Genomic DNA, 24,822 nt, shown 5'->3' on the forward strand with positions numbered 1-24,822 from the left:
AAAAAAAAAAAAAAAAAAAAAAAAAAAATTGATACCAAACAGTCAAAAGGCAAAACTTTCATCTACTAAAAAATAGCATAATCTGAAGAAAGTTATTAAGCTTAAGAATGGTAAATAGATGGGGAAAAGGCTTGAATAAAGTATTAAAATGAACTAGTGCAGGCTTATTATTCTGGGGGAAACATACTGTACATTTGCATGTATCCCTTAATTATTTTAATACAGGCAGCTGAGATATAAAAGATGCACTCTCTCTCATTATTTAATTTTGAAGAGACTGAAGTCCACTGCTTGCAGATACAGTTTAAGTTTGAGGACCACTAGTAAAGAAATGCCTCTGACCAGCTTTAACTTAAGAGAGCAGTGGTTCTCACACCACAGTGTACAATGAGAAGTGCTCAAGAAGCAGGCACAATGCAGGTTTCTGGGCCCCCTTCCCACTGACAGGGTTTGAGAAGTATCCCTATAGACATGAGGCCATCCAAGTGGATTCATGACTGATTACAGGAAAAAGTTTCAAGACACATGAGCGGGAGGCAGAGAGAGGCTTTACTAAGTAGAGATACAGAAGTGCACACTGGGAGAAGACAGAGTGTGGGTCCTCATGGGAGAGGCACCCAAGCCCTGAGGTTGGGAGTATGTTTGTGCCCTTGGCGGTATAGATGGAATACAGATAGAGATAACCTGGGGTAACTGACTGTATCCTGCAGGTACAGTTTTCTTGAAAATACAATTTAAAAATTATGATTTTCTTTGTTTCATATCTAACCATCTGTATTTCTGCTAGGAACTGGCACACTCATGTAATGTATTGATCATTTCCGATCCTTTCACTCCCCCCTCCTACCTTTGATGCCCAACCCTTTTCTCCATCTCCAAGAATCTACCTTCTAGCTTCCTATCATCTTCCCTCTATTTTTTTCATTTATTTATTTACCTTTAGGTTTCTTATATAAGACAAAATACTATATTAGCTTTCTGCCTCCAGCTTATTTTGTTTTGTGTGATAATGTCATGTTTGTAGAAACAGTGCAATTTACAGCAGCTAAGTTTGAGACCAGCCTAGACCCCATTAAGAAATAAATGGACAAAGAAAATGTGGTATATATAAGCAATGGAAGCTTGTTCAGCCATAGAGAAGAATGAATTCATGTCCTTTGCAGAGACATTCTGATTTGAGCCTTCAGGGCAAAACTATGAAGTTGCTACTTTGTCACTTCGCTGTTTATGTCTGTGAGCTGGATAGACCTGGACTCCTTGAACACTCTTGGCCAGCCGGTTGCCTTCTGGACAATTCTAGGGCTCATTTTTCTACTTAAAAGTTATTTTAGCCCTGAAAAGACTGTGATAACAAAATGGAGCCCCTAATTTCAGGATTTTATCTAGAGACTGAGCTAGAGATCTAAGAAATTTCCAATTATAGCATAAAACCTAGGAGAATGGAAAAAATAAAATGTATTTTCCTTCCCCTAAGAGGTATCTAACATGGTCCAGAATACTTTTGTTCTAACCTAATTGTGACTTCAAATTCTTTCAAATCCAACCAAGTGCACTCTCCTGATCAAATGGAAAGAGGAGATGTAAATGATGGAAATTTGTTTAAATTTATGGCTCTTTTTCTTGTAAGACTCATGAAGATTCAGAGTTTTGTGACTATAGAATCATCCCAGTTTATAAGGCAGGGTGAAACTGCCCGTGGCTTGGGATCTCCTGACCCTGGATAACAGCTAATATAGTGTCCTTTACACTGTGGGCAGAATGCTCACAGAAAGTGGGATTTATTGATGCCGATTGGCTGAATCAATGTACGCGATCTACCTACATCATCGCTACACTTTCCTGAAGACCTGAAGGATACCACAAGGATGAGTTTCAATAGCTCATTAGAATGTAACAGCTAATGTCCACATCATTCACTCACAAACTTTAGCGCTCCAGTTCTCTATTCCTATGTGAATAAATGTAAAGCAATGTATATCACAATTGTAATGATATCTGTTTGCTTGTTTTTTATTATTTTTTTGGTGCTAGGGGTTGAACCTGAGGCCTCACACATGCTAGACAAGGGTTCTACTACTGAGCTACACCCCCAAGCCTAAAAATATTTATTTGATGTTAATTTAGTCAAAGTCATTGTTTCATGGTAATATACACCTTGTAAAAATTTGACTTAAAAGTTCACACTTTCTTCCTTGATATTGTTGATATTGTTACTATTCCTACTGGGATTCCAAGAAGAAAAGCTGTGGAGGCAATGGTTTTGAACCATTGGTAAGTCCAAAGTATTGTGTATCTAGGATTGGGCAAAAGTTTCTCGCATGGGCTTCCTGCAGTCAGCTACGTTAGCAATAATTCCTTTAAGGAAATTCTGGTGCTGCATGTTGATGCAGCTTTTTGTACACTAATCTATGACTCATTATTTTATGATTGAAAATGTTTTGGAAGTTGTCAGAAATTAATAATGAGTTTGTTAGCACATCAATAGGCTCATTAATGTGACCAGTAAAAATAATTTGTAGTGGTTAGCTTTCTAGAAATTTGATTTTATTTTTAGTATTACTTCTTTCTGCTGAGAAAAATTATAGTTTCTTTGCTTTTGCAATTGTTATTGTACAAGTGAAAGTAATCATTAATATTTAACTACACACAGCCTCCGGCAAAATCATGACTCAGGCAAAGGTTGTTTTGATCATTTGCCATTTTATACTCAATATTTACTTTATTAATTCATGCACAAATAATTGTTCTCTATATAAATTTGTTGGTGACCTTGAGCAGTTTTGGAAGAGTAACAGACGGAACCAAGACTGAAATGGATTTGAGGGAGAACAGAATGAGTAGAACTGGAGGTAAGTGTGAGAAGTTTTGCTGCAAATGTTGACAAAGAAACAGAATGATAAAGGAGGCGGAAGTCAGTACAAGAGACTATTTAAGTGGAAGGAACAGCAGCATACTGATCTGCTAATGAGAGAACTCAGCAGAGACTGAGGACCTGGAGGAGAGAAGAAACCATTGCAGGAGTGTCACCTTTTGGTAAGGCACAGGGGATAGAATAACCAGCAAGTAGAGAGACGGCATTATTCATGTTCATTACTAACGGCATTCTGTTAGGGGATTTGTGTAGCCAGGTTAGGGACGGGATTGTTACTGACTGCAGATGTTATACCTTCTTGTTTTCTCATCAAAATGATTAATTTAAGGATTGTGGAGACATTTAGGGGATTTGAGCAGAATAAAGGTATGAAATAATTCAGTGGGGGGGTGGTGAACAGACTGAGAAAGTGAAGAGATGGTGCCTGCAAGTGCTAACTGGTCCCCGGAGGCACTGGATCATGAATTTGCTAGGGTTCAGTCACATTCACCTGTCTACATGTTGGGATGGAGCAGCTAGGAAATTGGATTCATCCTTAGATGGCATTTAGCCAGGCAATTAAAGTGATAGGAAGAAAAATCAACAGGATTCAAGAGGGTGATTATTACCAGGGCCATAGCATCAGATCCAGATTAGGAAAGCAGTGCATACCTGAAGGGAACGAGGGACAGTAGAATGCTGTGAGTCACAAACAAGCAATTCTTGTTTCTTAAAGAAAACTCAGAGTCAGGATATTAAAGAGATCCAGCTAGAAAGATAGGAAGTGCTAGACAGAACATGGGAGGCTCGATATTGAGATTCGTCATTTTTCTTGTCCTTAAAAATTCTACCTTCTGCATAGCCGAGCCAGTTAAGTGGGCAAAGCATATGAAGAAGCACACAGCATAAATCCCATAACAAAGTGGAGAACCAGTAAAGCTCATTTGCTTTCATTCTTCTTTAGCATTCTGTGGCTGTGTACAGCCCCTGGCTTAAGGCTCTAGGAATTCAAACAAGGATGGAAAATGGAGATGCAATTCTGCGTATCATTACTGATCAAGGAATGTTACAGACAGGTATATAGACACCAAGGCTGCCTAGGCATTAGAGTCTTTTTTTTTTTTTTTTTGGTTTTTCTCCGGTACCGGGAACCGAACTCACGACCTTGTGCTTGCCAGGCAGGCGTTTTTGCCACTGAGCTAAATCCCCAGCCCCAGCATTAGAGTCTTACTGGATAGCTAACCCCTGGTCCTATTTGGCAAGGTCACACTAGAAACAGTATATGTCCATCTGGCAAAAGGAGAAAGTCCAGGAAATGGCAGGTGGAACAGTTCAGAAGATGATTCTACAGACTCCAAGGGTCATGCAGAGGTGGCTCCCATAGCGAAATATCACAGCCTGGTGGGCTTATACAATGGAAGTTTAGTTCTGGACACTAGAAATCCAATGTGAGGTGTCAGCAAGGATAATGCCTGGTGAAGGCTCTCACCTTGCATTGCATGTGGCCACCTTCTTGTTCTGCTTGTAGGAGCTTTTTGGGGGCATATGGAGGACAGTCAGTGTCCCTTTTGATCAAGACACTAGTCCTATTAAATCAGGGCCCTACTGTTCATTTAACCTTAATTATTCTCCTAGGTCCTTCATTTCTAAACACTATCACACTAGAGGTGAGGGCTCCAAAAAATGAATTTTCAAAAGGAAAAGAACATGTAGTTCATAAGATTGGGTGCTCACATTTAGAAAGAAAGTTCTAGGAGGATATAATCAGATTAGAATGATCAAATTCAGATGGTTACTAACTTTGAAGCATTTTTTAATTTGAAGCATTTTGAACTGTGATGCGCATCTACAGAAAAAAACAGTCATTTCTCAGGAGTCAGCCCTCCTATTGGGGTTCCAGACAAAACCCATCTCACTATTCTGATGCAAGAAGCTTCAGGTGTTTGGTAACAGGCAGCTGATAATATCTCAGCTAGTTAGGCACTCAATGTGTGCAATAGTTTGGAAGTGCTGGAGATGCAGGACCTGCCCTGAGCTCTGGCAATAACTCCCAGCTCCAAAATTCATCCTGCCTCTTCCCTGAGGAGGAAAAGAGCTTTGACTGCCACTACTGGGAGCCAACGAGTCAGAGCACTTTTGCTATAGGGTTTCTTGAGTTCTAAAGTGGGTCACTCATTTACTCTTTCAGCAAATATGTGGGAACAAGTGAATGAGCAGGTGAATAAATGATGCAGGGTGCTTCTGCCAGTGTCATTAACTGGAGAGCCATGTTGCAGGGGCCCCGACTGGAAAAGCTGCCACTGATACTGCAGGAAATGCCAAGTCACAGCACAGCTTGCAAAATCAGGAGCTGCCCCGAGCTCCAGACTTATGCTGCCACTATCAGGATCCCTGCTGGCAAAATAGGTTGATGCTTTATTTTCCCACATTACTCAGTTCCAAATTCAACTCTCTGCATTTAACTACTGGATAGAGCCACAGTCACTTGCAGAAGTCTTTGCTCAAATGTGTTATCATAATTCATTGTCACTTTGAAAGAAAGACCCAAGATCTTATTTCTTTTTTTATGGAAAAAAAGGCGAAAAAAAATTTCATAATAAAATAATAGGAGAATAACAATAATTAATACATTGAGTATTGTTATCTTTAAAGTAGTTAATCAGAGTACAAAATATGGGTGTAAAAATTCTCCAAATGATATTAGCACAAATCTTTTTCTTCAGTGAACTAAGAGAAAGTAGTAATACAGCTATCTTGTATTTTGTTTTTTCCTTCTCCTTTCTTCCTTTCCGCTTTCCTCCATCCTAGTTCCTTTTGCCTTTTGAACAATTTCTTCCTATTTCCCAATATCTATTGTGTATTTTGGACCTCATTTCCAGTAAAGGTCATTGTTATGAACTGACTTGTTCCCCCTCAAAATGCATACACTGAAGCCCAAACACTCAATGTATGTGTTTGGATATACAGATTCTTAGAGAGATAATTAAGGTTAAATGAATTTGTAGAAAGATGGTACCCTAAACCAACAGGACTGGTGTCCTTTCAAGAAGAGGAAGATCCACCACAGGTCTCAGTCTCCACACACATGCAGAGAACAAGTCACGTGCAGATACAGTGAGAAGGCAGCCATCTACAAACGAGGAAGCGCCCTCAGCAGAAATCAACCCTGCTGGCATTTTGATATTGAACTTCCAATTTCCAGGACTGTGAGAAAATAAATTTCTCAGGCTTTTAGTCATCCAGAACTTTGTCATGGTTGCTGAGGGAAATTATTACACTATTTAACTTTCATCATGAATAACAAAGTGTTAAAATAGTATAATAACTTTAAAAATAAAAGTTTGAGAACTCACTGTACAATATATGTGCATATTTATATATGCATATATAGCAATATATGTCTGATAACATTTACCTGATGCTAATCATATTCTAAACATCTGATCTTGTTAGTGAATGACTGTCTACACGGTAGACAATGTCACCTAACAGCCAGACTGAAAGCTTTGCAAGGGCAAGTGGTCATGTGTGTGCTGGCTTTGTCTGTCTTCATCTAGTGGGGAGTGAAATGTCCTTCTTCATTGCAGGGGCTTGTGGTCGAGTGGTGGATAAAAGAATCTAAATGCATGAAACTGTTAAAAATAACATATAGACATATATTTCAAAATGTAACTGTAGTGTTTGTAAACCCTTCTGTAAGTTTTCTACATGGTTTAAAAATACACTACATCTGAGAATACAGAAACATAGTATTTAAGCCCTCCTTTTACCAATATTCATAACTCAGAATATTTTCATAACAGAAATCATTTACCAGAAAATTATTCCTATATAAATGTGTCATACTTTACTGTTATAGATGAGATGTTAGAGAGATTTCTTGTATGTGGAGGTCATATTCTTCTTCAGATTTGTGCAGATTTCCTCTGGAAGTCTAAGGTCAGTAAAATGCTTGATTTATTTATCTACTGTTTATTTATTCATGTATTTTTGACAGGTAGGGTGCAACTTGCCATGAGAGGCAGTTTACAGAGTGCTGGTGAAATGGACAGCAAGAAGAATTTACCCAGGCAAGGATAAGGGTAAAGATAAAAGTATATTCAGGCCAGGTGCACTGTCAAGAGGGATAGCAGGTGAATTTCTGAAGAGGAATCACACTGTCAGGGAGAGGGGTTGGGGTCTTTATAAGTGTTTGAGCACATGGAAAAACAGTCTTGGCAGCAAATGAGATTATTTAAAGAATGTCTTTTTCTGGATCATCAAACAGCTCATAGATCTCCCAGGAACACCTGCACTGTATCTAAAGTTATATGCTTAAAATTGCAATTTGACAAGATCATTTCCTAGGGCTTAGACAGAGCATTTGCCTTCAGATAAGGAGGCCTATGCACAGTAACTTTTAGAGAAGATGGGGCAGGGCTCCCTGGAAAGAATGAATGGGCTTCACATCAAAGGTCTTCTCTTGCTATATTGTGTTATGACCACTTGGCGTGAGCTGGGCAGAACAGCTTCAACAGAAGTGCTCTGATGCTAAGAGTTTTAATGCTTTTATTGCCAATGGGCAGCCACTATATGACTTAAAACCAAGCACACGATTTTGTTATGAATTCAGGCCCCCTGGTTCTTTGCTTCTCTAGATATGGCTTGAAAAATTTCTGAGAAAAGAAATTGCTGCTGCTTTCCAAAATTCGAGTCCCTTGAGCTGCCTAACATATTCCCTCAGTGAAGCATGTGAAGACTCCTGTGTGACTGAGGCAGTGAGGAGGACACTGCATGGTTCAGACCTCATCAAGAGAGTTACAGAGAAAGGGAGATGACAGAGGAAGGGTGGCCCTGGCTTTCTGTCCAGGTTCCCGCTGTCAAAATCAGGGCCCAATGTGATTAGAAGTGACTAGGGATGAAACTGCTCCCCAAAACTCAGTTTATTGTCAAGATTTTACAATTGATAAGCTGTTAAATAGATATTATTCAGTTCAAATTAATTTAAAACCTGACATAGGTTTCCAGGAACTGGTTCCTAAATAAGGAGGGAAAGGATAGAAGGGCCACCAAGATGTGATACATAGGAATCAGGCTTCTGTGGAAGTTCAGCACAGAGAGCTAGTAATTTAGAAGGAATTGCAATCTCTATTTTTCACAGGAATTCAATTTCAATTTTCTAAACATTAAATTCTAGTTACGGCTAGCTCAGGTGCAATTAACTTTAAAGCACTAATCCTATAATGCTGGTACTTTGTAACAAGTTTTATGTAAGGCTGTGCAGGATAATGTATAATTTTTAACAAATTATAAATATTTCCACTCAGAAAAGCATGTTGCATTGTAAATGAGCAATAACCGAATCTTCCTTCACTTACCACGTTAGTGCTTTCTTATTTAAGTGTTCTGCAGCACACACAGGTTAGTTAGGACTAATGTGAGCATGCATTTCCATCCGCTTGCATTAGTTCATGTTTCACACTGTCAGCATGGGTTAATAATAGACCTCCTTTCTTTCTCAAAAGCATCTCAATTTCCAATAAAAATCTATTGCTGTACCACTAACATTTTATGATATTTTCAGAAGCACTGAGCTAATCTACAAAATAACAGCAGTTACTCATACCCAATGGCATTATTGTTAAAGTGTATTTTATAATACTATTGCATTTATGCTGTTCTGTATAAAGCATGTATACATATATGTAATATCAATATGTAGCAGATTTGTGATACACATAATACTTCTTGGTACAAATACACTTATCATTAAGCAAAAATTGTTATAGCAAAAAAAATTGAGAGTTAGTGTGTACGGGTACAAGACAGGGTATCTAAGTCAGACCCTTAAAAAAGTTTGTAGCCAATAGACTATGATCTGAAGGTGTGTCTGAACTTGACCATTTAAGGTCTAACATCATCTATCAGCACAACACACAGGAAAATATCCCAGGAGCAAGGTAAGAAGGCTCATTATCAAGCATTGTGACCTGAAACAGAAAAGTCTATGGGACAGGCTAAAGACATGTAAGAGTGATAACACTGATTAGGATACAACAGAAATAAAATTAAAGTGGAAACTAAAAAGATCAGGCCAAATGGAAACTCAGAAAGATAGGATCAAATCAGAGAAAAGTCAGAGAAAAATCAACAAAGGAAGGCCTTAGAGGTTCAGATCATGATTGAGATAAATCTCAACAATGAGTCTTTTTCCAGGGTTTTTTCTTACATAATCTGTAAAGATAGAACAATCTGGCCAGATTGTTGGTTGGGCTGTTAGCAAATTTAGTAACAGTTGAGTGACTTGGGAAGGCCTGTTCTTCTGACTTCCAAAGGCTGTAGGTTGGTGTGTAGAAGAGTTTAGAATTAGTTTAGAATTTGGGGCAAGTTCATAATTAAAATTGAGTTGTACTTTCAAATAAATCAGCAGTATTCCTACTGATGCTTTCCCATACATAAATGCAGACGGTGGCCTCACTCGGGAAAGGGGTGGGTGCCATGAAATCCCCAAGGCAGCTGATATGCTAGAGCATTTAGTTCAAAGTGTCCTATTCTAGATGGTATCAAGGAATCTGTATATATGTAAATGTTCACATGTTTTTGTGTCAGAGCCTTTATCTCCTATTAGTGGATTTTTTCAACTTACCCTTCTGAAGTTTGAGAATTTGTGTTCTCTTGAGAAGCGTGAGTTCCTTTTCATTTTTATTATTATTAATGCAGCCATTCAAAGAAATGGTGGCAGAATAGGCAGTACAGAAATAATGTCCTGAAAGCCATGAACCCCTGTCTAAGTCAAAATTTCTGAAAGCAAAAGGCTCCCTGCAGTGCACATAACCCAGGTGTGGGAAGCGTTTATAGAAAAGCGACATTTCCTTCGCCTTTGCCTGAGTTGGTGAATGGCTTCGTCAGTGCCTCTTGGCAACAACATTGAACATGAAGTATCAGGCTCTGTGATGCTAGGAGGTGACCTGGACTAGGGCCAGGCCCCCTGTGGAGCCGGTGATGAGCACCCAAGAGCTGGATGAATGATAGATCAATAGCTTGCAGGTTTCCAGGCAGAATCGTGAATAGAAGTAAGACAACTGCAAGAAAAATCAACCAGGAGCATGAGGCTACTCTGAGTGAGTGGTCAGCAGAAGGGCAGAGCTGAGGATCTAGAGCACTAGCAGCTGACCCAGGAGGCATAGACTGGGAAGGCCCAGGCCCCTTTGGGAAGAACAAGGCCCCGTTGGGGAGAAGAGCCAGGTTAACTTACAGATCACTCTGTGCCTTTGATGAAATGGTGTTTGTACACTTCCTTTCCCAGGAGCCACACTTGCCCTGAAAATGCTATGAAGCCTAAAATCAACATAACCTCTGGTTTGATGAAGCTTAGAATTTGCGACATGATACATGTTGCCCAGAGAGTTGTGCAGACTTGTGGAATACTGCGTGATAGGTGACAAAGAACTGGCACATGGTGCAAGAAAGCACACACGAGGGATTTTCGACCTAGTCTGAAAGGTCAGCAAAGGATTCTTGAGGAAGTGACAATTGAGCTACAACTAAAGACAGAAACAGGTTCCTGGAAAAGACAGTAAAGGCTTTTGGAGCTAGGTCCCTTGGGGAACTGAGACAAGGAGATGGCGCTGGAGAACACAGCAAGGGGCAGAGGCGTGTGACAGGTCAGGACGGGAGATGCAGTGAAGGGCTACCCAGTGCCGGGCTCAGAGGCCTTGAGAAGGACCTGTGTCTTTCCCCTAAGAGCACTGAAGAGCATTTGGAGTGGTTCAGACAAGGTGATTGCATATTCAAGCCTCCTTTCTGAAAAGAGCATTCCAGAGTGAGTGATATACTTACCAACCTCAAGTCCTCACCGGTACACACACACAGTGTGGAAAGCATGGCAGTTTCATTACAGCAGCATCCCCCAGGGGTGTGCAGAGCTTGAGAACCCAGATATATCAGCACTAGCAGCAGACTGAGAACATAGGGAACTGTTTAAGACCAGAACAAGACTTTTAAAATAATGGCTTATTTTCCCTCATCCAGCAGGGGCTGCTACTTGGCAAGGATCCTAGACCAGAGCTAATCCCTCTCTGAGTCTGTTTGCTGAGACAGAAGCTGAGCTGAACCCCCGGCTGAGCACAAGACTAATTAGCCTTGCAAGAAAAAGAAGTTCTTGTTATAAAACACAAAACATGCCAACACTACACTCTATAGTGAACAAAATATGTGCCCCGTGGGCCTACACTAGGGCAGCCAACTGATGTTAAATTGTTAATTTTTTTTTCCTTTAGGTTGCCTTCACGTAAGGCCTTAATGTTTACTTCCATGTCAAGAATGGCTTCCAAAAGTTGCTTCATGTACAGTAGCAGCAGTGAAATCATGCCTGCTTCCTTGGGGAAAACTCCATTCTTCACTGAGGACTTTTGTGTGCATTCATGTTTTTATGTAGTACATTTGTGAAACATAAGAAACTAAAAAGTACTTTGGTAGAATATGTACCATAAAACATTACCAGATTCATGCCTATAACCTGTTTATTTCTGTGGTTCTCTAGTTTATAATTAATAATGGCTGCAATGGTGAACTGGGTTTCTTGCTCTTTTTTTCTCCCTCTAAAATTATTTATATTTAGTGAAGATGCACCTAACATATTTGTTACTCTTATCTAAGCATCAGTATGAAGAAGATTTATCCGACTGCCTGCCCACCTGTGAGCCAGGCACTGTGCTCTGAGAGTTACAGAGACCTAGGTTCTATCCTTCATGATCTAAAACATTTAAAGATATTGAGACATAGATACTAAAATGAAATACATACAATTTATTTACATAATAGTCTAATTTTAACTATTAAGGGCATAGCATGAACAATGCTATATTCGCCAAATCCATTTTATTTCCCTCCTGGGCACCTTGAAAAATGATACGTCCCAATCTACTTTTCAGTTACACAGGCGCTATACTGTTTCTAGTCAGTGGCCTGAAGATTGGTAACGTGTATAATAACCCACACTTGGTGTTATGGTTTAGATCTGAACGGTCCCCCTATAGTCGCACATGTTGGGAAAGTGACTGGATCACAGGGCTCACCCACTCATCAGTTCTGATCAGGGCGGATCCACTCATTTAGTTCATGGATGAGTTCATAGCTGACTGTTCGTTTTAGGAGGTGGGGGCTGCTTGGAAGAGGGAGGTCCCCGGATGAAACCTGGAAGTGTGTATTTTTATTCTGGCTTCTCCACTTTCTGTTGCTTTCCTGGCTGCCACAAAGCGAGCAGTTTTACTGAACTGTGGCTCCCCATCCTTGAAGCCAGTCAGTCAAGAACCGAGACTTGAATCAAAACACACTTCTTTAACTTGTGGGTATCAGATATTTCGTCCCAATGACGGGAAAGTGATGAACACAACCGAGCATGAAATTCTTATGAAGCTGTCGTGCTCTTCCCTAACCTGCACACAGCACATGTGGAGGCCATGTGTAAAGATGGAGGCTTCAATAGTGGGATAGTTCTGGATTCCTGAGTCCACACTTGGAAGAGAGATGTCCCTGAGCACTGTCATTGAGAAGCACTCCACGTTGGACTTCTGCATGAATGAGAGATCAAGCTATGTTGTGCTGCGACTTTGGAGTTGTCACGAAGAACACTTCATTCTGGCTCATATAAGTTATTGCCATTGTTAGATTAAATCTAAATCTCATTTAAAGGAAAACTAATAGTATAAGCCAGTGTGGGAGTGATGCTTTGATTATGGAATACCATTTGTCCACTGCTAAGTTCCCAGTATAAATGTTTTAAAGGCAAAATGACTCACTAACAAGACGCTTGTATGAGCATTTATGTTTGGCTAGTTTCAGTACAAGGCCGTTAAAGTATACTCCTGTGCTCGGGATGTAACTGAGTGGTAGAACACTTGCCTAGCAGGCACAAGGCCCTGGGTATCACCCCCAGTGCTAACAAAAGAAAGGATTTTTCTAGTCAAGTATTTGTATCTTTGCCAAGTAGTATCAGAACAACCTCAAGCATATGAATCTGGATAATTAGGATCATAACAGAAAATATTAAGAATAGACAGCAGGACGAACAGGTTGGCCATGGAGAAACACTAGAATTTCTACTATGAAGCCTTTTAAAAATTTTGGATGCATAACTAGAACTTTCTCTTTAAAAATAATGTTGAGCGGTACTAATAATATTTATTTATAAAAGTATTAAACTGCATTTTCTGCATTTTTCTCATAGACGATGAAAATGGATTCAGGATTGTGAGACCCTTCTACTTCCCATTTCACTGCACTTTTGGTATCCATACAAGCAAACCAATGTAAGGTAGAAAAAAATAAGTATATTTAACTGAAATGGATGCTACACTGCTATTTATTTGTGGAATTATACTGATAGATAAATATATATTAAATTAGAAATGGTTTTATCCAAGCATTTTAGGTCTAGAAGCTGAGCTTATGTTAAAAAGGAATTTGTGATGTTCTTTGATGAAGTTGCTGTGAGTTTTTGTTCCTTTTGGAGAGTTTAGTAGATATAGCGCTCATTTATGAGACATGCCAATACCTTAGCCTATAGAAAGAATAGGCTAGGAAGGGAACCCAGGACGCAGAGCAGAGTCCAGTGGTTGCCCCCAACCAGGGCAGTCAAGTGATTCATGTACAAAATTTAAGCCAGCCCCCATTGGGGCTGTTTCTGAGATCCAAATGTGTCTAGTTAAGTGAGGCAGAGACAAAGATCATTACTATGCATGAGTATCACTTGTACTATTTAATTCATAGCAGAAATGCAGCCAGTGGGAGGTGAGTGTAGGCACCCAGAGATCAACAAAAGCAGGGCCCAGGCTCTGGGAGGGAAATTTGGCAAAGCCTGAGATAGATAAATAGAAATCTGTGTAGAGTTCAAGCTCTGGCTTCGTGATGAGCATTGAAATCTCAGGCACATGTTACTGATATGAACTGACTCATTGTTAATACGTATGTATTCCCCTTATTGATAACATCATAAAAATAATAGCAGCTGTTATCTACTGGATACCTATTGAGTTCCAGTACATTAATGTATCCTTTCACATGAATGCAATGATTACTACAGCCCAGTGAGGTGGTTACTAGTGTCATTATTTCCAAAGAAGAGGGATGTTGAAATGTTGCAAGATTTAATAGCTTGAGCACAGTTACACTGTATAGTAATAAGCCTAGACAGATTTCAATGCAGACTTTGACTTCCTGGGGCTATCCTTATGGCTGTGACCCAGAACTGCTAGTAGTGCTTTCTCTGGTCTACCACCTGTTCTGCGTAGGTTTTGGTGGGGAACTAGATGGTCTGTCAGCAGCTAGAGGGCATCAGAGATCTAACTTCAAGGGTCTAGGAAACTCTCTCTCTTTCCTTCATATTGCTTAACAGAGTGACTGAACATCAGTTAGTGAAGAGATCCCCTTATTTCAATGGCACCTCACGCTAACCTATCCCTGCATAAGCAGTTCAGGAGAAGAACACCCATTTTTTAAAATTGACTTTCAAATGCAAAGTTGGGAAGGTTAAGGAGAGAAACAACAACACAACCAAAAAGTCTCCTTCCTCAGAATTTAGGTTTATGATGCCTGTGGGAAATGATTTTTCTCCTCCATAGAGGCATGATGTGATATGGATTTCCTCATAAAATGTGAATTTTCAAGATCCACCTGTACCTTCCTTCCATCTGTACCACTTTGAACAGTTGGCCAATCATGTCAACTAGTCCAATTTAATAAGTCTATGTGCACCTTGAGTTAGATACCCACTAGGCAGTCAAATGAACGACTTCCGTTTGTCTTTTTGGTCATCCTGTCCCCAGTGGACCTGACACATAGTGAGCACTCAGTGAATGCTGGCTGCTGCTCGTATTTGTGTCACTATCATTGTGTTCAAAGTAATCAATGTTACAGCTGCAAAGGTTTTAGATTAAGGACCCTCTATTAAAACACTTGTGTATTTCTAGTGGCCATTAACTAGGACATCATTAGAGACTTTGGAAAAGATTAGCTAATGAGAGGCTCAGTGCATTAATGAGACAACTCGGCTGTACTTTTTCCTCCCTTAATGGCAGATCTTCTTACTCTCCAAGGCACTATTAAAACTATTAAAATAACTAATGAGATCATTATCGTTGTCAGAAAAGTCCCAGCCCGAGCAGATATCTTTACTAGTAAATGTTTTACTAGTAAGTATTTCTTCCAGCAGAACTTCTTACATGCATAATAAAATCAAAAGAGAGATAACAGCAGAGCAGGGATCCAACTGGGGGATAACTGGGTCCAAACAACAAAGAGAGCACGTTTACCTAATGTTACAATTTTTCAGATGCGCAATTTAAGTTGTTTCTTCATGTGCAGACTATTTAAGGCTGAACTTGGCTGTGACTTTTAAATCCTATGAGCACAATATTGTTAAATAATACTCAGACCTAGATGAAATACATGAGACATATCCAGCAAGACTACAGTGTATAACTGATAGTAGTAAAATATATGTGAGAGAGTAATAGCATGTGCAGTGTCAGTATCTAGGAATTCCACAGCCAACAGGTACAGATTCTAAGTTCCTCTTTTTTCTGACAGAATAATTTTTGGTGTCCATGAAAGAACTGACTATATGGAAGACAGCTTAGCACAAGGCTGCCACTGAGTTGGGGGTCTCTCCACTAATTGATCATCTAGCTATATTTTCTTGCTCTGTCTGATTGTATTTCCAAGATCCATTCTTACTGCAGGTTTATTGGCAATAAACAATGTCTCTTACAGAGACTAGGAATACCTTGAAAAGCTTTTCTGGACATGTGGTTAGTACATGAGCATCCTGAAAGAACTTGATTTAATAGTTGGTGTTTGTAATTCTTTTAGAGTCAAGCTTTCATCAGGTGTTCCTAAAGAGGGGAAGTGGGTAATGGACCCTTTCCTCTCTAAGAACAAAGAACAGTACCTGGCCTGTAAAATTTATTTAAAAATCAAAGCAATGCACTGTTATTATCAAAAGAGTCAAGTGTCATTATGGACCAACCAGTAAAGTCCCAGTCTGTTTTGATCTGAATGCAGCATAGTAACAAAACCACCATTGCTTAATATCAGCATAAATGAAAAATAAAGTAAATTTAAGTAAGTCTTTATGGTACTTTATTAAGGAATACAGAGGGAGGGAAAGAGAGAGATAGATAGACCCCATTTTCTGGTGGGATCTGTTTTTAATTTGATCGAATTCCCTTAGAGAAAAACAAATTGTATAAAAAAAACCAATTGAAAGTGATTCTGCAATATTTGAATGTCCTCAGAAGGTATATTTGGATGCGAATATGAGAAAGGACCCTCTAACTAGCCACAGTGCTTATGTAATGTACTCATTCTATGGTAAATTGGCCTTACATGACCTATCTCTCTAGCTAAATTGCAGCATTATTAGGTACTTCTGTAATCTTAAAAGTGACAAACTCGGAAACTTGTCAGAATTAATGAAAACCTCATGTGGTCCCTCTCTTTTTTGTTGGAGAGCTGAGGACAGAACTCATGACCTCATATATGCTATGCTCACTACCACTGAACTACATTCTCAGCCCCATTTCACAGCAAAGAAAAATTAAATATTGGCAGCAAAGAGATTGATATGACTTATTTTTGCTACTCATGCTTTACTGTGTGCTTATGTGGAAGGGACCTAAACTGTTAGATAGACCTAGCATCATATTTTTGACTCCTTCAGTTTCCAGAAAACAAAACAAAACACATAAAAAACCAAATTGGCAACAAAACCAATGCTGGACATGTATAGTGTGTTGCAGATATTTAGTTATCCTCTTAATAAATACACCTTTCTAAACCTGTGCAGACTAGATAGATAGATAGATAGATAGATAGATAGATATGTAGGGAAGCTATTACCTATTTTGCATTTTGGCTCTGTTTTGGATGAGATACTGCAGAAATATAAGTAGCCAACTATATATCCTTTGGATGGAGGGCTGCTGAGGACTGGCCTAGGCCTTACAAATGCTCAGTGCTGTACCACTGAATTAGACCCTCAGCTTTTAAAACTTTTGTTTTGCTTTTTGGAGATGAGAGTCTTGCTTTGTTGCCCAGGCTGGTCCCAAACTCTTGAGCTCAAGCAGTTCTGTTGCCTCAGCTCTAGAGTAGCTGAGACTACAAGCACAGTGCCCACTGAGTGCCATTGGATGTTTTAAAGAACCTTTTGTATATTTATCATTGGCTATAGGAGATGACTGTTTCAGCTAATCTTCATTGTCAGCATGACTGGATCGGGGGACTCCTGGAGAACTGACTGGAATATGGAGCCACTGTGCCCAGCAGAGGGCTAATCCACTGATGCTCACTGGTGAATTTTCTGCAGGAGGTAGGTCCAGTTTGAAGGGGTCACTGGGGTCAGACCTTGGAGGGCAGAGCTCTCACTGGTGCTCTTCTCCTGTGCTGTGCTCCCTGCTGCCATGGTGCAAGTAGCTCTGCTTTCCCCACGCCCTTCCACCATGCTGTTTCTGTCTTGGAGTTGGCTTACCATGGACTGAAACCTCTGAAACCATGGGTGGTTTCCTGCTTTGAGCTGTGCATGTTAGGCATGCACATGAGGGTCCATGGCCTAGTGAAGAAATTGGATATCTGAAAGATAAGCATAAGCCATTCTGTAGTCTACAATGAGTGAATGCTATGGGAATATAGAGAAGTGAGTGTAAATCAGGTTTAAAGGAAATTTTAATTGGTGTGGTAAGATTTGCATTTAGAAGGACATTTAGGAGTTTCCTGTACATATAGGGAAAAAAGACCATAATTTCATGCAATTTTAATTTGTCAATCAAAAATATATTTTTTTAAAACAGCGGGACAATGACACAAATGCGTGAAGTTCAGCTATTCTCTATTCTTAAAGTCTTCTCTAGAAATAATCTTGGGAGTGTCTTATTCTGGAAATCAGTTAGCATAAAAATCTTTATTGTTAAGCAGAACTATATGATGGAGAAGCAGTGAAATTCTTATAAGAAAATGGGTTGGTGCAGAAAATATCTCTTTCTCAAAGTTTGGTGATGTTAAAGTCAATCAGGGTGTAATGAGATATTAATCAAGATATACCTACAGGCTAATTTTTAAGAAGGAAACAATTCAAATGACTAAACAACCTGTACATACGAGTCAGATAATCACCAGTGCCTTTGTGTGTATGAATGAGTTCAGCTGCTTCTTTTTATACCTTATAGGAGCAACAAGTAACTTGGAGTCAAAGGAGTCCCCACTAAGGCTGAGACCAGGCAGCTATTTGCGCAGCGATACTCTTTTGTCTGTAGTGCAGTGCATCTCCTCACACGCGTGCCCAAAAGAGCTTCTGAGTTAGGGGTAGAACTCTGAGAATCCCTCTGTCTCCAACACTCCCATGGGCCACAAGTATCACTACAGGTTTTGTTGCAATAAAAGTGAACCTTATGGCAACTTTGTGTGACTTTGTTATTTTTGAATTCACTAAACTAACCCTGGGCAAAGTTAACAGCTTAAATAGATACTAAGGCCAGCCACTTCACTATGCTCAAATAGCTCCTCAGAACTTAGGGTGTCTTGGTCCATTTCTCATCACTGAGACAGTGCTGAACACCAACAACTTGAAGGAGGAGTCTGTCTTGGCTCAGGCTACAGTCTGTGATTGGTGGCTGTGGAGAAGAAATGGCGCAGAGGGGGGCTAGCGGAGGAAAGTGGCTCACCTCATGGCAGCCAGGAACTGGAGAGAGAGGGGAGGAGCTGGGGAGGAGATACAAACTTCCAGGTGGCGTCTTAGCGAGCCACCTCTAACCAGGCCCCATTTCCTGAGAGCAAGTGGGTTGTAGTGCTTCCATGGTCCAGTCACCTTCCAAAAAGCCCTGCCTATGAGCACAGGAGGCTCTTGTGGGACACATGAATCTAAACCATAAGAGGTGGGCTGAAAGTCCAAGCACACATACCAGAGACTCTAAGCAAATACAGTGGGCTGAGAAACACAGGGGAAGAGTCCTGGGTGAATAGCTGGACCGAGTGCTGTGACTCTCAGCTGGCTTTCAGAGCTCACCCACAGAGGACCCAACATCTACACACAGTCCAATGTACACACCCTTTCCAGGGTTACACACTCTAACCCTAGAATGACACTGTTTGGTGTGGTGAAATTGTTTGATTGTATCTCCCATTCCCCAAGGTGGTGCTGTGGGGACATGGTAGAACATCTGGACAGCAGGGACTGAGGGGAGTACACAAGGGGGTCTCAGCCTTTCACTTGTACTCTCTCTCTCTCTCTCTCTCTCACACACACACACACACACACACACACACTCCTGCCTCTGTCAGAGATAAGCCAATGAGGCCCCATGCCCTTGGACCCCTAAAGCCACATGCTAAACCAACTTTTTGCCTTATGTAGTCACTGCTGCCTTGGGCATCTTGATATAGTAATGCAAAGCTGACTAATACACTCAGCATCTTCTCTCACATTTTATTCTCACTTTTCTACATTCCCAAAAAGTCCAAAATGCAGTCTGCATTACTGCTTCCATCTTTCTTTTGCCACATCTTTTCATCCAGTCCCCAGCTCCAACCCTATGGTCATAGGTGGTCACCTAAGAAAAGTTTTAGAGCATGGAGCTCTCGAAGATTGAGTTTAGGCAACTCATGTGGCATGCCCAGAACACAGAAACCCTTCCAAAACATCAAAGTAACTTTTAAAAATGAAGGCAGGAGCAGGGGAGAATATGAGAGAGAGAGAGAGTAACACACACTGGGCAGGTGGAAAGCAGACAGAGACAAGGGGCACTTACTTAGGCAACTCAAGAAATTGAACTGCTAAGTCAGGAAATCCAACACAACTGAAATGCCAGGATTTTCAAGAAATTCAGAAATGAATGGTATATATCTTTGAAGTGGGAGTAAAAAGAATCAAGATAATACACATATAATATACAAAATATATGCATATAAATATGTATTTAAAGGCCTTTAGCAAGAAATTTAGATATTTTTCCCCATTTGAAACAACCCAGCAACTTCTTTTCTCTACTGGTATAAAAAAAAAGAAAGCTTTTCTGGACATGGTGGCACCCGCCTGTAATCCCAGCCCTCGGGAGGCTGAGGCAGGGGGACTGTCTTGAATTCAAGGCCAGCCTGGGTAACATAGTGAGTTCATGGCCATCCTGAAGTACACAGCAAGACCCTCTCTCCCAAAAATGAAAAAGGAAAAAGAAAGTGTTATACTCTGCTAAGGGTAAAATTGGAAATCTCTGCCTTGAAATCCAAAAGGCACGTTGAGGCATAAGCACTGAAACAAGAGCTGAAGGATGATGTGGGTAGGCACCCCTCCAGGCACTCCTCTGCTCAACTTCCTGACTTTACCTCAGGTAGAATGTAGGAAAAATCTGCCCCAGGGAGTACAGCAGACACAAGAGTGAAAAATTCTGATTATTTCCAAAACAAGCGTTTTCTTCCAAATATTCTCAATCTGGCCACCATGAAATCTCACAGGTAAGAGCTTCCAGTCATATTTTTGGTTTCTCAGTCATACATGACAAACACCTGAGGATTATTGCTATCTGAATAAGGTCTCTATCAAAAAAGATGAAGAAAGAAGCAATGCAAGCAAACTCATCAAAAGTAAATAAATCAGAAAATGTAAAGAAAAATGAAAATCTAAAAATTAATCTATATATCTGAAGTGATGAATGAAAAACAAGCGAGAGAAATTTGGAAAATACAAAAGAGTTTTTAGAACTTCAAAAAATTATGGCATAAGTAAAAACACAATAGGTTTAAAAAGTAAAATTAATCAAATTTCCCATAAAATTGGATAGAAAGAACAATGAATGAGAAATATGAGTAATATGAAAATTAAAGGGTTAGTTCAGAAGGTACATCATCTGAAACATAAAATTAATGCCAGTCATTTGCTTCCCAAAACTTGAAGATGGTGGAATACTTCTAAACTCATTTTATGAGATCAACATTAACCTGATACCAAAGTCAAACAAGAACACTAAAAGAAAAGAAAACTACAGGCAAGTACTATTCATGAGCATGGGTGCAAACACCTTCAATAAAATACAAGCAAACAGAATTTAGCAGAACACTGAAAAGATAATTTATCATAGCAGATGGAATTTATCCCAGGAACACAAGGACTGTTCAACATAAATAAACCAGTAAGTGTGATATACCATCTTAACAAAATGAACAGTTTAAAACTACATGATAATCTCAGATACAGAAAAAAGCATTTGGATAAATCCAACATTCATTCATGATGGAAAAAATCCTCTCAACAAAATAGTTATAAATAATGTACCTCTACTAATAAAGGCTATAAATAATATATCCACATCTTGAGAAAGTAAACATCTTTCTCCCTCCCCCTCCTTCTTTTGAGATGAGCTCTTGGTATGTTGCTCAAGACTGACAGAATTTGTGATCCTCTTGCCCCAGCCTCTGTTTTCACTGGGATTGAAGACATGCACCACTGCACTTGGCTCTAACATCATTCTCAATGGTAAAAAGTTGAATCATCTTCCTCAAAGACCAGGAACAAAACAAAGACACTCACTATCACTACTTGTATTAAATGTAGTACTGAAAGTCCTAGCTAGAGCAATTAGGCAACAAAAAGAAATAAATCATGTGCATAGGAAAGAAAGAAGTGAAATTGGCTGATGATATGATCTTATATACAGAAAATTCTAAAGAGTCCACAAAAAACTATTAGAACAAACAAATTCAGGAAAACCACAGATTCTAAAAACATACAAAATTTAGTAGCACTTCTATAAACTAACAGTAAGGTACCAAAAAATTAAGAAAACAATCTCATTCACAATATCATCAAAAAAATGTAAAATATTCAAGTAAATTTAACTATAGATATGAGAAATCTAAACTAAAAAATACTGATGAAATAATCAAAGACAAATAAATGGAAAGATACTCTGTTAATAGGTTAGTAGAATTAATATTGTCCAAATTTCCATACTATCCAAAGCCACCTATATATGTAAGGCACCATCTATCCAGATTCCAGTGATACTTTTCCCAAAAATTTTTTTTAAATCAAGCATAAAATGTATATGAAACTACAAAAGACCATGAATAAAATAATCTTGAGCAAAAAATGAAGAATCAAGGTATACTGTGTACAGGTACAAATTCCTTATGATGAATGTGATCACTATGTTTCCCTAAAATGTACCAATAGAAAAACAAAAGAATAATTTTGAGCAAAATGACCAAAATGGGAGGCATCACAGCTCTGGATTTCATAATATACAAAGAGTTGTCACAATCAAAACAACATAGTACTGGTGTAAAACCAGACATATCAACAAATTGTAAAGGATAGAAAAACCCAGAAACAAACTCAAGTATTGATAGTCCACTGATTTTTGATAAAAGTGCTAAAAATACACAATGGGAGGAGAATACCTTCTTCAAAGAATGATATTTTAAAAACTGGATATTCACATGCAGAAAAATAACACTGGGGTCTTTCCTCATATCATGTGCAAAGAGCAAGTCAAAATGTTTTAAGGCTTAAATGTAAGATCTGGAACTCTTTTGATCCAGTTTTGTTTTGTTTTGGTGTTTTTTTGTTTTGTTTTGTTTTGGGCTTTTTTTTTAGTTTTTTTTTTCTGGTACTGGGAATTGAACTCATGCAATGCACTTGCCAGGCAGGCGCTGTGCCGCTGAGCTAAATCCCCAGCCCCTAAATAATGTTTTTTTGTTTTTTGTTTTTCCAGTACCGGGGATCGAACTCCCAACCTCAAGCTTGCCAGGCAGGCACTGTGCTGCTGAGCTAAATCCCCAGCCCCTAGGAACTCTAACTACTGAGTAAAACACAGAGGCAAAGCTTCAGGACATCAGTCTGGCCGACAGCATGTTGGCTAGGACTCCAAGAGCATGACAGCAAGAGCAAAAGAAGACAACCAGAACTGCTTGAATCTTATACTCTTATGTCTAATGAACCGAGCATTTATGTCTTACACTCTTATGTCTAATGAACCGAGCATTTTTGTGTTGTTTTGATTTTGTCTTCATTGTTTTGTCAGTTTTTTAATTTTTAAAATAAAAAAATAAAAACCTTCTGTACAACAAAGGCAACAATTAACTGAGTGAAAAGAATGCCTGTGAAATGAAAATAAATATTTACTAGCTATATCTGAAAAAGGGACAAATATCCAAAATATATAAGGAATTCAAATAATTCAATAACAAGAAATGTAACCTGATTTAAATATAGGCAAAGTATCTGAACAGACATTTCTCAAAAGAGGAAATATAACTGGCTAACAATTTATTTTGAAAAATGTCCAGTATCTCTAATCAAGGAAACACAAACTAAAACCATCATGAACCTCACAACCTCCCAGTTGTTTGAATTGCTGTAAAAAAGATGAATGAAGGCTGGGAATGTGCTCAATGGTAGAGCGGTTGCCTGGGGGGTGCTGGATGTTGTACAAAAATGAATTCCAGGTACTGAGAAGTGGGGGTATGAGTGTTGGCTAGGATATGAAGAAAAGGAAAAATTTGTAAATGATTTGTTAGAATGCAAATAGTAGAGTCATTTTAGAAATTAACATGGAGTATCCACACGAAACAAAAAATATATATATGGATAGATGAATAGATAGATATAAATATATATATTAGGGTTTACTAGAAGAACAGATTTAATATATGTACTATATTAATATATATATATATGATTAGGTAAAGGATTTACTTAGTAGGCTTATGATGGCTACCTGTACAATCAGGGTGAAAGAATGGAAAGTGGTCATATGTGCATTGGAGACTGTGGTGGATTAACTAATGGTTAACTTGTAACAGAATCAGCATGGTGCTGGGGGTGGATGGCCCACCTGAAATCGTTGCCAGCAACATAGGAGGAAAACTGGAGGGGAAGATGGTATGCTGTTGATTCTCCTGGAGAAGCTTGTCACACTGGCTTTCTGGCCATGAACTCAGCTGTTCTCATCAGCAGAGGAGCTATGCTCCTCACTATCACTGAGGATGGCTGCGGTTCTCTTTGGGAGAGCTCTGTTTTTACCTTGTGTATCACTTCCTGGCTCCAGTGCAGATCCTTCAGCCTGTTGGCACAGATCCTTCACCCACTGTGCAGACTCTCTAGCTTCCACTACTGACATGGGCAATGGGCCTATCTGCAATGGGCCTTCCCATTGCAGATCCTTGGTTCAGACTTGCATGAGACATTGTTGTGGGCTCTAGGCCTCCAGTTGAACTTATAGAGGACATTGCCATGGGCTGTAGGTCTTCAGCTGGACTCGTGCAGAGCATTACAAGATTCTCTGGGTCTCTAGTAAAAAACAAAATCTAAAGATGTAGCTCAGTGGTGCAGCACTCGCCTAGCAAGTGTGAGACCATGGGTTTAATTCCCAGGACAGCTACAGGAGAGAGAGAGAGAGAAATAGAAACAGAAATAGAAATTGACCACTCATAAATTACTGGTGAGAGTGTAATATAGCACAAGCACTTTGGTAAACAATTTGGCAGTTTCTTATACACACAACTATCATATAACTTAGAAACTGTACCTTTGAACAATTGGTCCAGAACAATGAAAGTGGACATTTACACAATAATCTGCACATGAATACAGCAGCTTCCCTGACAATAGCACAAAGCCTGGAAACAGACTGGATTTCCTTTAAAAGGTGAATGTTAAACTGGCATCCATATCATATAAAACTTCCACCAATAAACAAAAACCAAGAATGAACTATTGATATATGAACAAAGCTGGATGAATCTCCAGAAAATTATGAGGGAAAAAAGTCAACAGAAGTTACATACTGTGTGTTTCCCACTACATAACGTTCTTGAAATGACAAACTCGTAGAAATGGAGAATAGATTGATGAGTGGATTAAAGAACAGTTTCAGGCAGGTGGGCTTTGGGGTGAGGTGAGAAACAGCAACTTGACATCATGGGATGATGGAAAAATTCTGCATCTT

The 24,822-nt window shown here is 39.3% G+C and overlaps 1 long non-coding RNA gene across 2 annotated transcripts; it reads left to right on the plus strand.

Moving 5' to 3' along the window:
* Nucleotides 1-2,719: 2,719 nt before the first annotated feature.
* On the plus strand, nt 2,720-18,280 carry LOC102016547. 2 transcript variants are annotated; one of them, XR_259197.2, is made up of 3 exons: nt 2,720-2,849; nt 17,061-17,198; nt 18,052-18,280. It is a non-coding gene; the product is annotated as an uncharacterized LOC102016547 (long non-coding RNA). The 2 variants fall into 2 exon arrangements; XR_259198.2 differs by lacking the exon at nt 2,720-2,849 and adding an exon at nt 2,946-3,033.
* Nucleotides 18,281-24,822: the final 6,542 nt, after the last annotated feature.

This window comes from Chinchilla lanigera, unplaced genomic scaffold, assembly GCF_000276665.1.
Source record: "Chinchilla lanigera isolate Chin_1 unplaced genomic scaffold, ChiLan1.0 scaffold00002, whole genome shotgun sequence".
Taxonomy (NCBI): Eukaryota; Metazoa; Chordata; class Mammalia; order Rodentia; family Chinchillidae; genus Chinchilla; species Chinchilla lanigera.